Genomic DNA, 22556 nt, shown 5'->3' with positions numbered 1-22556 from the left:
ACAGTTCAGTGATCATGACAGGATGAACGTTAAATATTCTTAAAGGGGGAAAGTGTATATAAATACCAGAGAGGCATCACAGACCCAGAACTAAGAGGAAACTCAAAAGGTTGTGACCCCAACACAGACCACCCACACCATTCACATACAGAACTTACTGCAAGGTATTGGCCATCTGCCTCTGCCTTCTGGAGCAGGCAGGAATGGTGGCATTTTTCTTCTGCAGACCAAAAGGCTGTTTCACTTTGTGCTTCATTTGGTTCCTCTCTTTCTAATGACAGAAACAACCATTCACTCTCCCAGTGACTACTTTTAACTGATGTCAGAAACAGTAACTACTGATCAGTAACATGCTCCTTATTTTTGTCACTATTCCCATAAGTCTAGTTTCTGAATAAAAAAGCAGACTTGTTACTGATGAAAGTCTGACCTTCCATATGCAATAGTCTAATCAGGTCTAGTCACTAAGTCTACACTTACACATGAATTAATCACTTAACATTGGGGTCTCAGTTACTGTGTCTTTACTGCTAAAGAGTATGTTCTTCCTGTCCTCCATCTACTTCTCTGACTGAAGTCATTCTGAAACCCTGGATGTTCCTAGATATATTTCATCTACTGATAAATACTTAAATTACTAATCCACAATAATTAAATCTGATATTTTGGGGGTATCGCTCTTGAACTGAGCATCATGTTATCATTCCCCACTTCACAAAGTTCTGAGAATATGCCCATAATTGCAATGGTAGAATAAACTGAACAGACAGACATAAGGCCAGCTATAGCCAAAACACAACCTCCTTTTTTGTTTCACGTCAGTGTTATCAAGTGCAGGGCACCAGAGTAGGCACTATGCAGATACTTTCTGGAAAGACCAGTCATTAAAGTATTAATTTATTCCTTTAGATTATTTTGAGGATTCATGAAAAAGGCAAAGCGCTACTGGATATTTAAATTCATCACAGAGGGGCGCCTGGGTGGCTTAGTCAGTTAAGCGTCCGACTTTGGCTCAGGTCATGATCTCACGGTCCGTGATTTCGAGCCCCGCATCGGGCTCTGTGCTGACAGCTCGGAGCCTGGAGCCTGTTTCAGATTCTGTGTCTCCCTCTCTCTCTGCCCCTCCCCTGTTCATGCTCTGTCTCTCTCTGTCTCAAAAATAAATAAACATTAAAAAAAATTAAAAAAAATAAATTCATCACAGAATGTTCCCTTATATTAAAAACAATGCAGTTGAAACAAGGAAAAATTTTAAAATAAGGCCAATTTGTTTTGTTTTATTCTGAGAGAAAGAGAGAGAGCGAGCATGTGAGCAGTGAAGAGTGGCAGAGGGAGAGAGAGAATCTTAAGCAGGTTTTATGCTCAGAGAGAAGTCTGATGCAGAGCTTGATCTCACAACTGTGAGATCCTGACCTGAGCCAAAACCAAGAGTCAGACACTTAATAGAATGAGCCACCCAGGTAAACCAAAATAAGGCAAATATGTAAGCAAAAATATAATATTCCTAAAAAATTGCTGATATGTAAGTTAAAGAGCTAACCAAATGCAATGTGTGGACTTTGTTTTGATCTGATATGAAAAAAACCAACAGTACAAAGACACTTTGAGATAAGTGGGGAAATTTTAATATGGACCACATAATATATGTAATGAATTAATTACCTTGAATTTATTAGCTGTGATAATTACATTGTAATTATTTTTTAAATCCCTGTTTTTTGAGATTAATGCTAAAGTGCTCATGGTTAAGATATAATTTCTTTAATTTACTTTAAAACATGCCAGCTAAAGAAAAGTATGTTTGTATGGAGGAAATACGGAATAGAACAAAAAATGACTCGAAATACTCACAATTATTAAAGTTGGGTAATAACTACATGACTGCTCCATATACTCTTCTAGTTTTGAATACACTTAAAAAATTCCATGATATAAATTCTTCTAGATAAAACAAAGGCCAGTACTGCACTTAAAAAAAAAATTTCTTTCTAGTATAAAACTTTGGGTAATTGTATTGCAAAACTCTGTTGAGGGATAACCTGTAAATCCAACAAGTATTCAGCTCTCCACGTTTCTAATGACTTAAATTTCCTTTATTATTTTAAACTCTTATACCATCATATTTGTTTATAACCCATCAGTGTTTGCAGTGATTTTAAATATAGTCTTAATTTTAATTTTACTTGTGAAGTGTGTGTGTGTACACACATACATATACATAACATACATACATGTGTCTACATATAAAGAGAACTCCTACTTTCACTGCAACATTATTTATAATAACCAAGATATGGAAGCAACCTAAAAGCGTCCACTGAAAGATGAATGGATAAAGAAGATGTGGCATATATATACAATGGAACATTACTCAGCCATGAAAGAGAATGAGACCTTGCCATTTGCGAAACATGGATGGACCTAGAGCATATTATGCCAAATAAATTAAGTCAGAAAAAGACAAGTATCATATGACTTCATTTATATGTGGAATCTAAAAGACAAAAGAACAAGCAGACAAGAAGAAACATATCCACAAATACAGAGAACCAATAGTTGGCAAAGGGGAAGGGGGTGGGGGCAAAATGGGTGAAGTGGAATGGGAGATGTAGGCTGCCAGTAATGGACTGAATAACTGAGGGGGATGAAAGGTACAGCATAGTGAATATAGTCAGTGGTATTGTAATAGGGTTGTATGGTGACAGATGATAGCTACACCTCTGGTGAGCACAGCATAACAGCTGTCAAATCACTATGCTGAACACCTGAAATGAATGTAACAAGTGTCAACTACTTCAATACAAATGAGAGAGAAATGGGTGGATAGCTAGGTACATGTAACATGAAAATCACCCAAAATGGACGATGATGACTACTATTTACTGCTGGTTTCTTAGTGCTCAAACTAAATGCTGGCTCTTCTCACCCACCCATACCTCCTAATAGTCTCTCATTAAAAACATCGTAAATTGAACCATCTGAATATAATTCTATTCCTTATCAAAACTGACTGATAAGGTAGTATAAGAAAACAGGATTTTTCTTAAGTTTATTTATTTTGAGAGAGAGAGAGAGAGAGAGAGAAAGAGAGAGAGAGCAGGAGAGGGGCAGAGAAAGAGGGAAAGAAAGAGAGAGAATCCCAAGCAGGCCTGGCCCTGCTAGTGAGAAGCTCAACACAGTGCTCAAACTCACAAACCATGAGATCATGATCTGAACCAAAATCAAGAGTTGGACACTCACCTAACTTAGCCATCCGGGGACTTGCAGAGAGAGAAGGGGACAGAGGATCCAAAGCGGGCTCTGTGCTGACAGGCCAACAGCAGCAAGCCCAATGTGGGGCTTGAACTCACAAACTCTGAGATCAGGACCTGAGCTAGAGTTGGATATTCAACTGACTGAGCCACTCAGGTGCCTCCAGAAAACAGAGTATTAACAAGTTTAGGTTACATATATAAAAACCATATGTGTGTGTATTATTAAGAATTTGTTAAGAAATATTAACAAATATTATTAAGAATCCTTACAACTTAGGAATATAAAGAAGTTGAAAGTAAAAGAAAAGATATGGCTGGAAATTACTAACAGAAAGAATGCTGGTATTACTATATCAATATTAAAACAGACTTTCAGTCAGAAAACATTACTAGGTATCATAACGAAAAAGTAACAGAGGAAATATTCTCTAAGAAGATGCAGCAATTATAAAGTTGCTTACAATGAATAACATAACCTCAGAATATGGAAAACAAAAAGCAACAGAAGTACAAGAGTTAAACTGGCAAACACAGAAGAGCATTTTAACAAATGCCTCTCTTCAAGTGGTGGATTAAGAGAGCATAAAATTCAAAAGAGTATAAAATAACAAAATTAACAAATTTTATATAATATAAATAAATGATATATATCCAACAATTAGAGGCTACATTTGTCTTAGTGCTCAGAGCACTTACAAAAAGTTTTGAACTAGACTACAAATCATTAACCTATCTGATTGTCTCTAGAGATTAATTTGCATTTTCCAGAGTTTTATACAAATGGAATCATATGGTACATACTCTTCATGGGAGGGGAGAGCTGGCTTCCTTCACTCAAGTTTAATTATTTTTGAATTTTCCCATGTTGATGCATGTATTAATAGTTGATATCTTTTACTGAACAGTAGTGTGTCATAACTTATCAATTCAACAGTTAGTGGACATTGAATTTTTCCAGTTTTTGCCTATTATCAATCAAGCTACTATGAACGTCCATGTCCAAAAAAAATTTTTTTCGCATACGTTTTGATAAAGTAGAGAAACACAAATATTTCTGTAGTGCTCTAGGCTTAAAATACATATTACATATGTGTGTGTATATATATATGTATATATGTATTTAAAAGCAAAGTTCATTTAATATTTTTGGTAAATTTGTTATTAAAGTGTAAAAAATATAGGCGTCCTAGGTGGCTCAGTCAATTAAGCATCCGACTTCGGGTCAGGTCATGATCTCATAGCTTGTGACTTCGAGCCCCGTGTCAGGCTCTGCGCTGACAGCTCAGAGCCTGGAGCCTGCTTCAGATTGTGTCTCCCCCTCTCTCTGTCCCTCCCTTGCTCGCACTCGGTCTCTCTCTCTCCCAAAAATGCATAAACATTAAAAAAAAATTAAAAAATAATAATATAGAAAATTACATAAATCTTAAGAGCTTGATGAATTTTCATAAAATGAAGATACCCATATAACAGCACCAAGAGGAAGGAACAGAATACTATCAACACCCCCAGAAGGCCCACCCCCCTTGTGACTGACCCTCTTCCTTTCACAATGCTCTCCCATTTAAGGGTGACCATTGCCTGAGTTCTAATACCATAAATTAGTACGTTATATTTATTTTATATAAATTATAATAAAAAAATTAGTATCTTACATATATAATTTATATAAATGGACATATACAGTTAATGTATGTACTCTTTTATGTGTAGCTTCTTTCACTCAACACCATGTCTGTAAGACTCATCTAGTTGTTATAGTAGCCATAATTTGTTCATTCTCATTGTTTTAAGTTTTCCATTGTATGAATATACTACAATTACTTCCCATTCTGCTGTTGAGGGACAATTGAGTGTTAGCTATTACGGATAATGCTGTCAAGAGCATTCCTATAGTGAACATATATATATGAACATATATCCCTATCCTAGGGATGGGATTACTAGGTCTCAGAATATGCATATGCTCATCTAGAGAAGGTAACGCCAAATAGTTTTCCAAAGTAGCTATGCCAATTTTCTTTTCTAACAATAGTATAAGATAATTACAGATGTTTCACATCTCTGATTTTTTTTTTTTTAATCACGCCATTCTGGTGGGTGAGTAGTGGTACTGCAGTTTTGCTTTTAAATATATCTCCATCAGGAATTAGTATATATGCTGACCAAAGCACACAACTTTATTCCTCAAATGAAAGGATACTTTCAAATAAAGAAGTTTGATTTTAAGTGGGTTTACCTAAAATGAGAGCAGCAGTTAAGCTCATCTATTAAAATGTATACCTATTTTTTCCAGCTTTATTGAGATACAATCAGCTTATAATGTTGCTTAAGTTTAATGTGTACAATGTGATGATTTGATATATGTGTATGTTTTGAAATGACTCCACAATAAAGTTAGCTAACATATCCATCAGCATATATAGTTAGTTATCAATTTTTGTTGCAGTGAGAACAATTAAGATCTACTCTCTTAGTAACCTTCACGTAAAAAGTATATAGTCAAGTATACTATAGTCATCACACTATCCATTAGATTTTCATAACTTATTTATTTTACAACTGAAAATTTGTACCCTTCAACCACCATGTCCCAAATTCCCCCATACCCCAGTCCCTGGCAACCACTAATCTACTCTTCGTTTCTATGAATTCAGTGGTTTTACACTCCATGTAGGAGTGAGATCATACAGCATTAGTCTTTCTCTGACACATCATTTAGCATAATGCTGACAAGGTTCATCCATGTTGTCACAAAGGATAGAATTTCCTTCTTTTTATGGCTGAATAATATTCCACTGTTAAAAAAAAACATATATTTATATAGACAAACATACACACATATATGCACATACCACATTTTCTTTACTCATTCACCCATAAATGAACACTTAGGTTGTTTCTATGTCTTGGCTACTGTGACTAACACTAAAATGAACATGGTGTTACGGATCTCTCTTCAAGATACTGATTTTATTTCCTTCAGATATATACCCAGAAATAGGGTTGTTGGACCACATGGTACGTCTACTTTTTATTTGCTGAGAAAACTCTATACTGTTTTCCGTAACGGCTTTACCAATTTACATTCCCACCAACAGTGCACAAGGGTTCCCATTTCTACACATCCTCACCAGAATTTGTTATCTCTTGTCTTTTTGATAATAGCCTTTCTAAAAGGTATGAGCTAGTATCTCATTATGATTTTAATTTGCAACTCCCTGATGATTAGTAATGTTGGACACCTTTTCATGTACCTGTAGACTATTTATATGTCTTCTTTGGAAAAATGTCTATTCAGGTCCTTTGCTCATTTTTAAATTGCATTACTTGAGGTATTTTGCTATGAAGTTACACATTTTGGATATTAAACCCTTAATTGATATAATGGATATATGGTTTGCAAATATTTTCTCCCATTCAATAGGCTGCTTTTTTATTTTGTTGACAGTATCTTTGGCTGTGCAGAAGCTTTTTATTTTAATGTACTCCCACTTATTATTTTTGCTTTTCTTCTAGCTTGTGCAAAATGTATATGTGTTGATGTATGTATGCATCAACAACTCTTTTCGACACAGCCAAGTCTCTCTCTAGACACCATAGGCTCCTAGCTGCCTGGGGAGGGTACAAAACAATGACGTTATTCTAAAACTTAAATTAATACTACTTACGGGCGCCTGGGTGGCTCAGCCTGTTGAGCATCCAACTTTGGCTCAGGTCATAATCTCTCATTCATGGGTTTGAGCCCTGCATCAGGCTCTGTGCTGACAGCTCAGAGCTTGGTACCTGCTTTGGAATTTGTGTCTCCCTGTCTCTCTGCCCCTTCCTGGCTCACGCTCTGTCTCTCAAAAAATAAAATAAAACATGTAAAAAAATGTTTTTTCATTAATACTACTTAGAATAGCAAGATTTTGTGTTTCATAAATCAGATTACTCAGACTGTATAAAATTATTAAGTAATATTGTGTAACTTGTTTCTTCTGGTTTTTTTACACCCATACTTCAAGGTTCATTCATACTTTCACCTAATTAACCTCATATTAAGTTGGGATGATAAGCATGGTGATTTACACCCTAATATTAAAATAGTTTAACAAAGAAATTTCTCATGGCAAAACCATCAGGTGTTTCAATATATTTGTTCACTGATGCAAAAATTCAATCTACATTCAGCCAAACAAGAAGGACTGTAATACTACAAAAGCAGTATATCTAAATGGGTAATAGAACAGAAAACTATTCAATTTTAGGAGAGAAAAGAAAACAATGGAAGCAATTAGGCTGTCATCAAGTGATACCTTTGAAGAATACAAACTACTACAAAATCATCTCTTATACTTTTTTCCAAAAGCTTTAAATACCACAAAGTCTTCTCTTCCTCCATGCAGTCAGATAATTAAAACAAATTGTTCTGCCAGGATTTTTCAGAAGAAATGAAATACAGTTTATTTCAGAATACTACCCATACAAAGAGTATTATCTAATGATAAAGGTAACAGTGACAAGCCTAATAATTCATTCAATAACAGGCTTCTTCCACCTTATCAGATGTGAATAAGCAAATGCCATACAGCAAACCTTCTTCTAGTTCAACTATATACTGAAAATTTCATATATTATTATGTATGTCCATTATTTCTAACTATGTAAATCCACAGGTACACATAACAAGACATAAATACATGTATTTAAATAATCATTTAATAAACCTAAGTAAAGGATCCAATACTCCACTTCGTGGAGCATAGATTCAAAAATTTAATGCATGGTTACTTATCATGTTTGAAAACTAGACAAAAAAGAGAATGGGTTACCAAAAATATGAAATATTAAAAACAACAACAATAACAGTTGAAGTGGTCTATCTATCTAGAAAGAACACGTGGCCACACATCTCAGGGAAACAAAACAAAACAGCAAGGCATACTTCCAAAGTGAGGGGGATACTTGTATTACAATCAAGAATCCTTTCTTTGTATCAGCACGAGAGGATAAATAGACTGGTGACCAGAGTATCCCTGGGTGCAGCCTGGCTATAAGGAGAAGCAGAGAAGGCAAGGCCTTCAGTGAAAAATCCCAGATAGGGGAAAGCAGTGTAAGGGCAGGAGTGACAGACTTTGCACCATTAGCTACTCTGCTGTGTTGATTTCTTTTAGCTCAGGAAATATAATAAAATAAATAAATACATATAAAAATAGTGTCGTAAAGAGAATAGTTGTGTTAGTCTAAAACATTGTTCTAGCCCTCTCTCAAGTAATCTTTTGCAAATAAGGTCAGGAAAAAAATGTTCCTCAATGAATAAAGAGCAATAACTAAAAAAGAAAAGAAACTAAAAGAAAGAAAAAAAATCAATTCTATGAATATAAAATGGGGAAAAAAGGAAAACCAAATGGAAAAACACATAAGAAAAAAGTACCCATGAAGCAGAAGAAAATCATAGTCAAACATTTTGCCACAAATTTAAACTTAAAGAAGCAAGCACGTTAAAACACAAGAAACACAGGGTCACCTGGGTGGCTCAGTCGGTTAAGCGTCCGACTTCAGCTCAGGTCATGATCTCAGGGTTCGTGAATTTGAGCCCCACATCAGGCTCTGTGCTGACAGCTCAGAGCCTGGAGCCTGCTTCGGATTCTGTGTCTCCCTGTCTCTCTGCCCCTCCCCAGCTTGCACTCTGTCTCTCTGTCTCTCTGTCTCTCTCTCTCAAAAATAAATAAACATTACAAAATTAAAAATAAAAATATAAAACACAAGAAACACAAAGCAGAGGTACAGGATTTGGGGAAGCTGTGGCAAGAAATATGAAGAACTTAAATGTGACCTGAAAGAGAAGTAAAATAAAAATAAACACCACTGAAATGGAAACGGGAGAGAATAGGTACTGCTAAATAAATAAATAAATAAATATGTATATAAATACATATGAGAGTACACATAAGACAAGAATGAAAGGACATTTTCAAAGGGAATAAAGAAAGCAAAGGGGTTTTAGAGAAAAAATAAATTAAAAAAGAAAAGGACAAAAATACAAATGACAGGGATGACAGGTAAAGACAAATCAACATGGGCATACCTGGTGTCTTCAAAGAAGAAAATCTTCTTCAAACAAGAAAAATAAAAGAACTGAAAAACAGTTTTCAAAATAATTCAAGAAAAGTTTCCAAAAATTAAAAAATATATATAAAATATGGATAAAATAATATAGCACAAATATAAGTGTCAACACCTAGATACACCCTAGTACTAGACTGCCAAAATAAGTAGTAAGAAAAACAAAAAAAATCAACCATCTGTAAGAAGAAAAAAACCAGGCAGCTCTCAGGCTTGACTACAACAAATAGTACAGCAATAACTACATAAGCCAGCAATGAAACTGAGACTGAGAAATTTCTTACTCAATTTGTCATTTGGTAGAAACGTGGTGAAAAGACATTTTTTAAATGCAAGAACCTGAGTAATTGACTTCGTATTAGCCCTGCTACAAGAACTTTGAGAAGATTATCCCAACCAAAGAACACTGCAGAAACAAAAAGGACTGGAGGGAAGCAATTGAACCACTTAGCTGTTTAAATAATCTGGGTACAAAAAAAGAATTTAACAGTTACAGACAATGACAACACAGAAATTACATACCTAACAAGAACTAAACAGAAGAAAAAGGCAAAGATCATTTAAAGTTGACAAAAATATGTAAGTATTTATAGGAACAAATTTAAGTACTTTTAAAAATACAAAGGTGAATAACAAGAAACATGATTTAACCAATTAATATGATGTGCTAGGAAAGAGGGACATAAAGGTTTAAAAGAAGGGTAAACACCAAAATGTCACTATACACAATTGGAAATAAGAAAATACCAGCTAATAAAATAGAGAATCAACTATATTATGCAAAGCTGTAGTTATAAAGATTATCAACGAATTCACACTCCAAACTTTCAAATTACTAAAAGTGCATACTAAACATGAAGAAAACTTTGATGCTACTATAGTAATATATTTAGTGGATCATATAGTGATTATATAGTAAAATTTTTAGGAACAGAAATAATAACAAATGCTATGATGACAGAATTAAGACCAAATACAACTCTAATGTCAAAGAACAAAAGTGAACTTAATACTATTTAAAAGAAAAGACAAACTGAATCACTAAGTGAAATCCTGGAACATAAAAACTCATCTGAAAGAAGTGTCTCAAAAATGTTGAAAAATAGAAAGATGGTTAAAGGTATGCAAGGAAAATAAGGTCAGAAAGAAATCGTGGGAAATTAATTACACAAAATTAAATTCAGAATACAATAGAAAAGAACTAAGTAATTTTATAATAAGGGTACTTTTCCAATGATAACGAGTATAATCTCTAATGAATGAAGACTTAACAGTAAGATTTCTGTTCCCAGTGCTATGGTGGTTTAGAAAGTCTCAGATCCTTCCCTTTGCAAACACCTAGAAATGCTAAATTAGATAAATTACTGTCTTTCAAAATGCAGAGCTTACCTGAAGAAAAGTTAAAAAAAAATCTATAATGGTCAGAAATAAAAAAGAAAATCAAAACCAGAGTGATAGGTTAGTGGTAAAGCTATAGGGAACAAGGCAGGTGTCTGAAAATACCAACAGGGAATCTTTTTTTTTTTTTTTATATGAAATTTATTCTCAAATTAGTTTCCATACAGCACCGAGTGCTCATCCCAAAAGATGCCCTCTTCAATGCCCATCACCTACCCTACCCTCCCTCCCACCCCCCATCAACCTTCAGTTTGTTCTCAGTTTTTAAATTTTTTTTTTTTCAACGTTTTTTGTTTATTTTTGGGACAGAGAGAGACAGAGCATGAACGGGGGAGGGGCAGAGAGAGAGGGAGACACAGAATCGGAAACAGGCTCCAGGCTCCGAGCCATCAGCCCAGAGCCTGACGCGGGGCTCGAACTCACGGACCGCAAGATCGTGACCTGGCTGAAGTCGGACGCTTAACCGACTGCGCCACCCAGGCGCCCCTGTTCTCAGTTTTTAAGAGTCTCTTATGCTTTGGCTCTCTCTCCCACTCTCACCTCTTTTTTTCTTTTTTTTCCTTCCCCTCCCCCATGGGTTTCTGTTAAGTTTCTCAGGATCCACATAAGAGTGAAAACATATGGTATCTGTCTTTCTCTGTATGGCTTATTTCACTTAGCATCACACTCTCCACTTCCATCCACGTTGCTACAAAGGGCCATATTTCATTCTTTCTCATTGCCACGTAGTACTCCATTGTGTATATAAACAACAATTTCTTTATGCATTCATCAGTTGATGGACATTTAGGCTCTTTCCACAATTTGGCTATTGTTGAGAGTGCTGCTATAAATATTGGGGTACAAGTGCCCCTATGCATCAGTACTCCCGTATCCCTTGGGTAAATTCCTAGCAGTGCTACTGCTGGGTCATAGGGTAGGTCTATTTTTAATTTTTTGAGGAACCTCCACACTGGTTTCCATAGTGGCTACACCAGTTCACCAACAGGGAATCTTAAAACTTAACAGCTAAGCACAGCAATGATAATAGTGCCTTAGATCTATACAAAGTACACAGTGGAAATGAGTCTCCTAAACAAAACCTGAGCCAAAGAAAGCTACAGCTGAAGTAAAAATGGAAAAGAAGTGACAATTTAAAAAAACACCACACACACACACGGCAAAAAACAACAACAACAAAAAACCCCTGAGAATAGATTTATACATATATATGGTAAAGTGCCTTTTCACAAGGGCATCAAGGAAATGTATGGGAGAAAAGGGTCTTTTCTAAAAATAGTGCCAAAATAACTGAATATAAATATGAAAGAAAACTGAACCTAGAACTATTATTTCACTCCACAGACAAAAATTAAGCAAGAGGAGTCATATCAAAACATAAAAGCTAAAACTAGAAAGCTTCCAATTCAAAACATAAGAACCATATTTGTGATCCTAGGGTAGGAAAAGACTTATTTGTGACAATATAAAAAGCACTAACTGTATAAGAAAAACTTGATAAATTAGATACTATGAAAATTAAAAATTTCTGTTCATAAAGAATACTATAAAGAAAATTAAAAAGCAAACCATAGATTGGGAGCAAATATTACAATACATGTATCTGGTAAAGGTCCACTATGCAGAATAAAAGAACTCCTTCAAATCAGTAATAAAAAGACAAACAGTAACTAAAATATATGCAAAACATTAATATATGTTGAACTATGCCAACATTCTTAGTCATTTGGAAAATATAAATTAAAAAACAATGAGCTACCACCTGAAGATTCATTCACTCATTTTGAATGGCTAAACTGAAAAAGACTGACAACACCAAATGCAGACAAAGACATAGAGCACCTAGAATTCTTATATTGCTAATGAAATGGATAAAAGGTGAGTTTTTTTGACAAAGTAAAACAGACACCTACCCTAAAAAATAGAAAGAAAATTAAAAATATGTCCACAAAGGGACTTGTCCATGAATGTTAATACCATCTTCTTCGTAAAGACTCCCAAACTGGAACCAACCCAAATGTCCATCAGTAAGTGAACAAACAAAATAGCTGTCTAATATTCAGAGATCAAAACAATATATATGAATCTAAAAAACATGTTGAGCAAGAGAAGTCAGACAGAGGCCCATATAACCTGCATGATTCTATGTGTGACAAGTTCCAAAACAGACAAAAGTAAGCTAAAGTACATTAAGGAATTATAACCCACTGAATACTACAGGAATCCATGAGTCCATCCTGAGAATGGATGAATGAGTAGATGGATGGATAGGCAGAGATAGAAAGAGAAGGAGAGAGAGATTGTTGAAACAGAAAGGAGGGCTCTTCCTTACCGTAGAATCCTAATTAATACATCACCATTTCACAACTATCAGGGCAAAAATTATTTGGAGCAAGAATATGTAATGAAGCTAAATCCAAGAGAGAAAATTGGGTAAGAGAAGCATATTTACATGGTCTGAACATCTGATGTTAGTTGTTTGTTAAATAGACAACAATTTTGGGAAGGAAAAATAGTAACTAGATGGTAGAGAGTGATAGACTATTGTAGTTACAACACTGAGAAGCAGTCAAAATTAATACTGCCAGGGAGATGCTGACAGATAGTGCATGCCTTCAAAAGCAATAACCTGAGAAGGACAGGACTTGTATCTCCCTTATGTACTAATCCAGAATGGGCTACACAGTCCAAATCCTATCATGAGAAAATGTTTTAAAAATTGAGATATACTCTATAAAATAAGCTGGCCTATATTCTTAAAAAAAAAAAGCGAGTTTCATGAAAATGTGGGAAACTGTTCTACATTAGAGGAAAGAAAGAGATATCACAAAATGCAATAAGTGATCCTAGACTAGATCTTGTACCAAAAGAAAAAAAATTGTTATAAAGGATTGATAATTGACAACATATATGGAGATTAAAGATTATATACCTTGAATTCGATGACTATACAGTGGCTATGTTAGAGAATATTTTTGTTCTTAAAATACAAATTATTCTTTTTTAAAAATTTTTATTATTTTTTTTAAATGTTTATTTATTCTTGAGAGAGAGCACGAGCAGAGGAGGGGCACAGAAGAGGGAGACACAGAATTTGAGGCAGGCTGAAGGCTGCAAGCTGTCAGCACAGGGCCCAATGTGGGGCTTGAACTCATGAACTGTGAGATCATGACCTGAGCCAAAATCAGACACTTAACAACTGAGCCACCCTATTCTTTTTTTTTTTTTTTAAGTTTATTTATTTATTTTGAGATAGAGAGTGTGAGTAGGGGTGGGGCAGAGAGAGAGGCAGAGAAAGAGAATCCCAAGCAGGCTCTGCACTGTCAGCACAGAGCCCAACACAGGGCTTGAACTCACAATCCATGAGATGATGACCTGAGCTGAAATCAAGTCAGACGCTTAACCGACTAAGCCACCTGGGAACACCAAAATATTTATTTATTCTCAAATACCATAGGTTAAAGGAGCAAGACGTATGCAACCTAATCTCAAATGGCTTTGAAAAAAATAAATACGAATGTGTGCGCACATGCTGTGCATGTGTATGTGTGTGTGGGCTTGTGTGTATGTGCGTATGTGTAGAAAGAAGAGAAAGAATGAAATAGTAAAGGAAAATTGGTAAAATGTTAGAAATTAGTGAGTCTAGGTAAAAGGTATATAAAAGTTATTTCTATATTTTTTTCTCCAAATTGAAATTATTTCAAAATAAAAAGTTAAAAAAACAGAGCATCAAGTAACCATAAAAAATATTCTGGTAACAAAAGTCAGATAACTGATTGCCTAATTCATGAGGATGAGGTTGATAAAGAAAATAAAGAGGCCTCTTCTGGGTGATAGAAGTGTTCTATATCTTGACAGAGGTATTCAAAAACAGGGGTAGGCATCTATCAGAATCCACTCAAATGTACACCTAAAACCTGTGCATTTTATTAAATTTAATTACATCTCAATTTTCTAAAGCCAATAAAGAAACTTAATGTTTGGCATGAGACAATAATTAACCACAAATTCATAATCACAAGCCTACCTGAAGATGACATTGAGGTTTTGAATTTATACTGCCTCTGAAATGTGGGAAACCCTAAACCAAGAACTTAATTTTGTAAATCCTCCCTAAAAATCTTTATCCGTTATTTAGGTCTCTCAAGATTCACAGAGATTAAGATTATCTAATTATAAAAACAAAAAATTTAAAAATTAAATACACTGGGAAATAGACAGTCATGAATAACAAGAACAAAAGCAAAATTAGCCTCCAAAGGATATCACATATGTAAAATAAGTATGTTCTCAATATCTACAGAAAGAAGCGATGGAATTAAAACATGGGAAGAAACAAGATACTATCAACATAACCAGCAGATAGGAATTGGATATTCTAGAGTTTAAAAATACACTATCTGACCTCAAGAACAGAAAACAAAATGTTCCTATTCTCCAATTTCAAGATACGAAAGGACTGAATGTTCTTTGACATTTGTCAGCTAAAGCTTAAAGTATATTCTGCTATTGAACAAACACTTAAACACTCCTGCTTTTTAAAGACTCCAAACTTCCTCAAAGTCTGATTCAATATCAACTCTTTGCTTTGTTTGCCGTCTTTAAGGAGCACAGTTCTCCCTTGCTTTACCAAGTAGTAAATTCAACTTTTTTGTTTCAGCCATATTGAATGAGTTTTGGTTTCAAGTATTTTGAGCGATGGTCTTTTCTTTTAGAAAATCCAATAAATTAATTTAATAGCAAGAGATGGGATTAGTAAACAACAGTATGGGTAAACAACAAATACCCAAGTAAAGCACAGAAATTTTTAAAAAATAAGTAAATACAAAAGATAAGCACTATATAGGACACAGAGAAAAGGTCTAATATAAGTATAACTGGAGACCAAGAAGGGAAAAGAATGGGGCAAAAATAAAATTTGAAGAGATTTGAAGAGACTGAGAATATTCCTAGTGCAAATAAATGACATCAACCCAAAAATGAAGAAGTTTAAATGGAAACTTAGACATATCACACATAGCAAAACTTTTGAGTGACCAAAGAGAAAATCTTCAAAACAACCAGAGGGGGGAAATAACATTTGATAGCAACATCAAAAATACTACATATCTAGGAATAAGTGTAATGATACATGAGAAAGAATTATATATTAAAAATATAAAATCTTATTGAAAAAAATTAAATAAGGGAAACAATAATTGAGATGAAAATAAATGAAGGGCAATTAAATAAACAGAAGAATAATGCATAATAATGGATTAAAATACCCCATCCTATAAAGATATCAACTCTCCCCCAAACTGATATACAGATGCAAAATATTCCATTTACAACCCCAACATTTTTTGGTGAAAAGTGATAAATGATTTTTTTAAAGTTTATTTATTTATTTTGAGAGAGAGCATGTGAGCATGGGAGGGTAGGGGCAAAGAGAGAAAGAGAGGGAGAGCGAGAAAATCCCAAGCAGGCTCTGTGCTGAGAGCCCTGATGTAGGGCTTGATTTCATAAACCATGAGATCATAACCTGAGCCAGAAACCAAGAGTCTGACACTTAACCAACTGAGACACCAGATGTCCCTGATTTCTACAACTTAAAGGCAATACAAAGAATCAACAACAGCTGCGGCAACTTGGAAAAAATAAAGCTGTAAGACTTATACTATCTTAGATCAGATGTCTATTATTAAGTTACAATAATTAAGATTGGCAATCAGATAAATAAAGAATCTATACCTGTACTGTCCTATCCAGTAGCCACCAGATATATGGCTGTTTAAATTTAAATTAATTAAAATTAGTTAAAATATGAAATTCTGTCCTTAGTTACACTAGCCATATTTCAAGAGCTCAGTAATCACATGTGGCTAATAACTACTGAATTAAATAGCACACATATGAACACTTGCATAATGGGAGAAAGTCCAATTAGACAGCACTTATCTAGAAAGATCCACATAAAGTTATGTAATTTATGACAAAAGTCTAATATAGCAGGAGAAAGTTAAGTCTTTCCAATAAATTCTAATGGATCAATCAGACATTTAAATACAAAATTAAATAATAAATAAATAATCAACTCAGATCCCTACCTGATACCACATACAAAAATCAACTCTAAGTGTAATGGAGAACTGAATGTAAAAAATAAAACAATGAACTTTTTAGAAGACAGAAAATTAACTTCACAACCTTGTAGCAGACAAAGGTTTGCAAAACAAGATGCAAAAAGTGTCAGGTGTAAAATACAAGACTGATAATGAGTATTTAAGATGACATTAAAATTGAGAACTTGTGGTTATTAAAAGATATCAGTAAGAGAGGGTTGATGGGGGGGTGGGGGGGTGGGAGGGAGAGGAGGGTGGGTGATGGGTATTGAGGAGGGCACCTTTTGGGATGAGCACTGGGTGTTGTATGGAAACCAATTTGACAATAAATTTCATATTTAACAACAACAAAAAAAGATATCAGTAAGAAAGAGAAAAGGCAAAACATAGCCTGAGAACATTTATTTGCAACATATATATCTGACAAAAGACTCCTAGAAAATGCTAAGAAGTAGGCAAACAGCCCAGAAGAAAAATAGGTAACACATGAACAGGCACTTAATAAAAGGACAACCAAATGGCTAATAAGCATATGAAAAAGTGTTAAATTTCATTTGTTATCAGAAAAGTATAAATGAAAACCTAAATGGATATCACTATGCACTTGCCAGGATACCTAAGGTGCAATTAAAGACACGCAGTAAGAACCGTTGGTGAGGATGTAATACAACTGGGACTCTTACACACTAATAAGTAAACGTTGGTACACTTTGAAAAATGTTTGGCTGAGATATGGATTGAATTATGCCCCCCACAAAATTCGCATGTTAAAGTTCTAACATCCAGTGCCTCAATATGTGACCTGATTTGGAAATAGAGTCAGTGCAGATGTAATTAATTAAAATTAGATCATTAGCATGGGCCTTAATCCAATATGACTTGTGTCCTTAAAGAAAGGGAAGACGGGCACCTGGGTGGCTGTAGGTTGAGCGTTCGACTTCAGCTCAGGTCATGATCTCGTGGTTTGTGAGTTTGAGCCCCGCGTTGGGCTCTGTGCTGATAGCTCAGAGCCTGGAGCCTGCTTCGGATTCTGTGTCTCCTCCTCTCTCTGCCCCTCCCCTGCTCATGCACTCTCTGTCTCTCAGTAATAAATAAACATTAAAAAAAAAAAAAGTTTAAAAAAAAAAAAGGGAATAGATACAAATAGGGAGAGGATGACATGAAAAGACAGCCATCTTTCCCTCAGAACCCTAAAATGGAATCAACTCTTTTAACACCTTGATTTTGGACTCTAGATTCCAGAAATGTGAGACAATAAATTTCTGTTGTTTAAGTCGCCCAGTTGTGGTATTTCATTATGACAGCCCTGGCAAACTGATATGGACAGTTTTTTACTTGTAATATACACAAATGTTATAACCCAACAATTATACTTCTTGGTATACACATGACAGAAATGTTTGTGTATGTATGTATTTACCAAGAGATTTCTATACGAATGTTCATAGCATAGTTACTAGCCTCAAACTAGTAACAACTCAAATATTCATCAACAGTGAATGAATAAAAGAATTATGGTTTATTTACATATGGCAATGAGAATGAACCAACTACAACCATATGCAACAATAAGGAACATTATCACAATGATGTTGAGTGAAAGAAGTCAGATACAAAAGAGTATATACAGATGATTACAATGATATAGTCGAACATATTAATGTAATCTGTGGTTTGAGTCGTCAGGATAAATGGTTGGTTACCTTTGGAGAGGAGGGAGGCAATAGTGATTGGGAAGGGGCAAGAGAAAGGTTTCTGGGATACAGATAATGTACTATTTTTTTATCTTTCTGATGGCAATACTGTGAAAATTCTTCAAGTTGTATACTTATAATCTGTATACTTTGCCCCATGTATTTTCTACATCATGTCAAAAAATTCATTAAAAACTGAAAAGGTGATGGGTGGCTCCATCGGTTAAGCATCTGACTTCAGCTCAGGTCATAATCTCATGTCTCATGAGTTCGAGCTCCACGTTGGGCTCTGTGCTGACAGCTCAGAGCCTGGAGCCTGCTTTGGATCCTGTGTCTCCCTCTCTATCTAATATTCTCTCTCTCTCTCTCTCTCTCTCTCTCTCTAAAATAGATAAACATTAAAAAAAGTTAAAAACTGAATAGGAGATAGAGGAGAACACAGACAACAACCTCTTTGACCTCGGACGGAGCAACTTCTTGCTAGACACATCACCAAAGGCAAGGGAAACAGAAGCAAACATGAACTATTGGGACTTCATCAAGATAAAAAGCTTCTGCACAGTGAAGGAAACAATGAACAAAACTAACAGGCAGGCTACAGAATGGGAGAAGATATTTGCAAATGACGTCTGATAAAGGGTTAGTATCCAAAATATAGACTTTGAAACTTATCAACCTCAACACCCAAAAAACAAATAACCCAAGTTAGAAATGGGCAGAAGACATGAATAGACACTTTTCCAAAGACATCCAGATGGCTAACAGACACATGAAAAAATGCTCAACATCATCACTCATCATCAGGGAAATACAAATCAAACCACGATGAGACACAACCTCACACCTGTCAGAATGGCTAAAATTAACAACACAAGAAACAACAGGCATTGGCAAGGATGTGGAGAAAAGGGAACCCTCTGGTACTGTTGATGGGAATGCAAACTGGCACAGTCGCTCTGGAGAACAGTTTGGAGGTTCCTCAGAAAACTAAAAATAGAACTATGCTATGATCCAGCAATTACATTATTAGGTATTTACACAAAGAATACAAAACTACAGTCTCATAGGGGTACATGCACCCCAATGTTTATAGCAGCATTATCAACAATATACAAACTATGGAGAGAGCCCAAATGTCCATCAACTAATCAATGGACAAAAAAAATGTGGCGTGTATATATATATATATGTGTGTGTGTGTGTGTGTGTGTACACACACACACAGGAATATTACTTAGTCATCAAAAAGAATGAAATCTTGCCATTTGCAATGACATGGATGGAGCTAGGACATATCAAGCTAAGCGAAATGAGTCAGTCAGAGAAAGACAAATACGATATGATTTCACTCATATGTGGAATTTAAGAAACAGATGGATAAATGGGAAAGGGGAAAGAGGAGACAGGGGAACAAACCATAAGAGATTCTTAAAAAAAATTTTTTTTAATATTTATTTATTTTTGAGAGAGACAGACAGAGCATGAGGGGGGGAGGGGCAGAGAGAGAGAGAGGGAGACACAGAATCCGAAGCAGGCTCCAGGCTCTGAGCTGTCAGCACAGAGCCCAACGAGAGGCTCGAACTCACGAACCGTGAGATCATGACCTGAGCTGAAGTCGGATGCTTAACTGACTAAGCCACCCAGATGCCCCAAGAGATTCTTAACAATAGAGAATAAACAGAAGGTTGATGGAGGGAGGGGGGTGGGAGATGGGCTACATGAGTGATGGGTATTAAACAAGACATTTGTGAGGAGTACTGGATGTTATATGTAAGTGATGAATCACTGAATTCTATCCTGAAACTAATATTGCACTGTATGTTAAATAACTAAAATTTAAATGAAAAATAAGATAAAAATAAAAAATTAAAATTAAAAATAACAACTGAGTAGGTAAGTTAAACAGACTAGAAAAACTGAATCATGATCTCTTATTAAAAAAAAGATCTTTAAAAGTAGCCATCATGTCGCACAGATAGACACAAAAAATATGAGACATTAATGGAAGAGGAAAAGGTTAAGTCTAATAGACATTGCAGAAAAAGAAAATAAACAGAATGGGTGAGAATCAATATTTAAAGAAGTAACAGCTGAGAATTTTCCAGAATCAACATGACACAAATCCCAGATTAAAAATGCACAATAATCTCAGGGAGAATATATAAAAAGAAAACCAGAATGAATAAATTATAATGAAACTGCAGAACTCTGAAGACCAAGAGAGAATCCTAATAACAGATACAGATAGATTGGATCTAATCAGAAAAGATAGTTGACCTACAAAGGAATGAAAATTAGACTGATTCTTTTTTTTCCTTTTCTTTTTTTTTTAATTTTCAAACTGACAGAAAAGCCAAAAAGAATACTACAGTGAACACTCTTGTACCACTCACCAGATTCAGTGTTAACATTTTGGCTGACTCAAAGTCTCTCTAAACATACATAAACACACATATATATGTGTGGGACATATTCTTTCCTTTTGGGAAAATGTAGAAAGTAGGCTGTTCTCAGGATTCTACATCCCAAATTCTTTATCATGCATTTTCCAAGAACAAGAACATTCTTTCAACTACAACATCATTACCTCATCCATGATAACTGACATTATTCATCACTCTTAATACAGTACAGATGAAATTTTCCTATTTATCTTAAATATGTGCTCTAAAACTTTTCTTTTTACTTATCCAGGATCTAATCAAGATTTATATATTGCTGGGGCACCTGGGTGGCTCGGTCAGTTAAGCGTCTGACCTCAGCTCAGGTCATGATCTCACAGTTCATAGGTTCGAACCCCGCATCGGGCTCTGTGCTGACAGCTCAGAGTGTGGAGTCTGCTTCAGATTCTGTGTCTCCCTCGTTCTCTGCCTCTTCCCTGCTCATGCTCTCTCTCTCAAAAACGAATAAATGTTAAAAAAAAATTTTTTTTTAAAGATTTATGTATTACTTTCAGATATTTTAACTATTAGGTCTCTCTCAACTTAGGACATTCTCATCACTTCCCTTGGTTGTTTCATGCCATTGTATCACTTGAAGAGTTCAGGTCAATTTTCCAACAAAAATCCCACATTCTGAACAGGTTACACTGTTTCCTCATGATTAAAGGACAGGTAATTTGCAGGAAGAACACCAGTTAGGAATGTTGTATAATTCCTGTGCAGCACATTATGTCTGTAGCTACAGCACTATAGGCTATACTAAAGGACCTTTTTGTAGTTTTTCTCCTTGTAATCAATAAGTCACCTGTAAAGTAAATTTTTCAGACTCAAGAGCACACTTTTTAATGGTAACTATGAAAGACATAAGTCAATAGAATACAACCTTCAAAGTGCTAAGAAAAAAAATGGCTATTAAAGTAGAGCTGTAGGGGAGCCTGGTGGCTTAGTCAGTCAAGCGTCCGACTTTTGATTTTAGCTCAGATCATGATCTCAGGGTTGGTGAGATCAAGCCCCACAGTGGGCTCTGCACTGACAGTGCAGTACCTGCTTGGGATTCTCTCTCTCCCTCTTTCTGCTCCTCATCCGTGCATGCACACATGCTCTCTCTCTCTCTCTCTCTCTCTCTCAAAATAAATAAATAAACTTTAAAAAATAGTAGAGCTGGAAGAAAAAAAAATAGTAGAGCTATATTGTCAATCGAAGTATCACTCAAGAATTAAGGCATGGGAATGCAAGCTGGTGCAGCCACTCTGGAAAACAGTATGGAGGTTCCTCAAAAAACTAAAAATAGAATTACCTTACAACCCAGCAATTGCACTACTAGGCATTTATCCAAGGGATACAGGTGTGCTATTTCGAAGGGACACATGCACCCCCATGTTTACAGCAGCACTATCAACAGTAGCCAAAGTATGGAAAGAACCCATATGTCCATCGATGGGATGAATGGATAAAGAAGATGTGGTATATATATACAATGGGGTATTACAATGGGGTAGGCAATCAAAAAGAACGAAATCTTGCCATTCACAACTACGTGGATGGAACTGGAGGGTATTA

General features: G+C 35.2%; 1 protein-coding gene across 3 annotated transcripts in view; it reads right to left on the bottom strand.

The window, feature by feature from the left end:
- ZRANB3 (zinc finger RANBP2-type containing 3) overlaps nucleotides 1-22556 on the bottom strand; it is a 306476-nt gene that overhangs the window by 262266 nt on the left and 21654 nt on the right. The window lies entirely within an intron of this gene.

Source organism: Panthera onca, chromosome C1, assembly GCF_046562875.1.
Source record: "Panthera onca isolate mPanOnc1 chromosome C1, mPanOnc1 haplotype 2, whole genome shotgun sequence".
Taxonomy (NCBI): Eukaryota; Metazoa; Chordata; class Mammalia; order Carnivora; family Felidae; genus Panthera; species Panthera onca.
The sequence above is the reverse complement of the archived record's forward strand: the minus strand, read 5'-3'. Positions and strand labels throughout refer to the sequence as shown.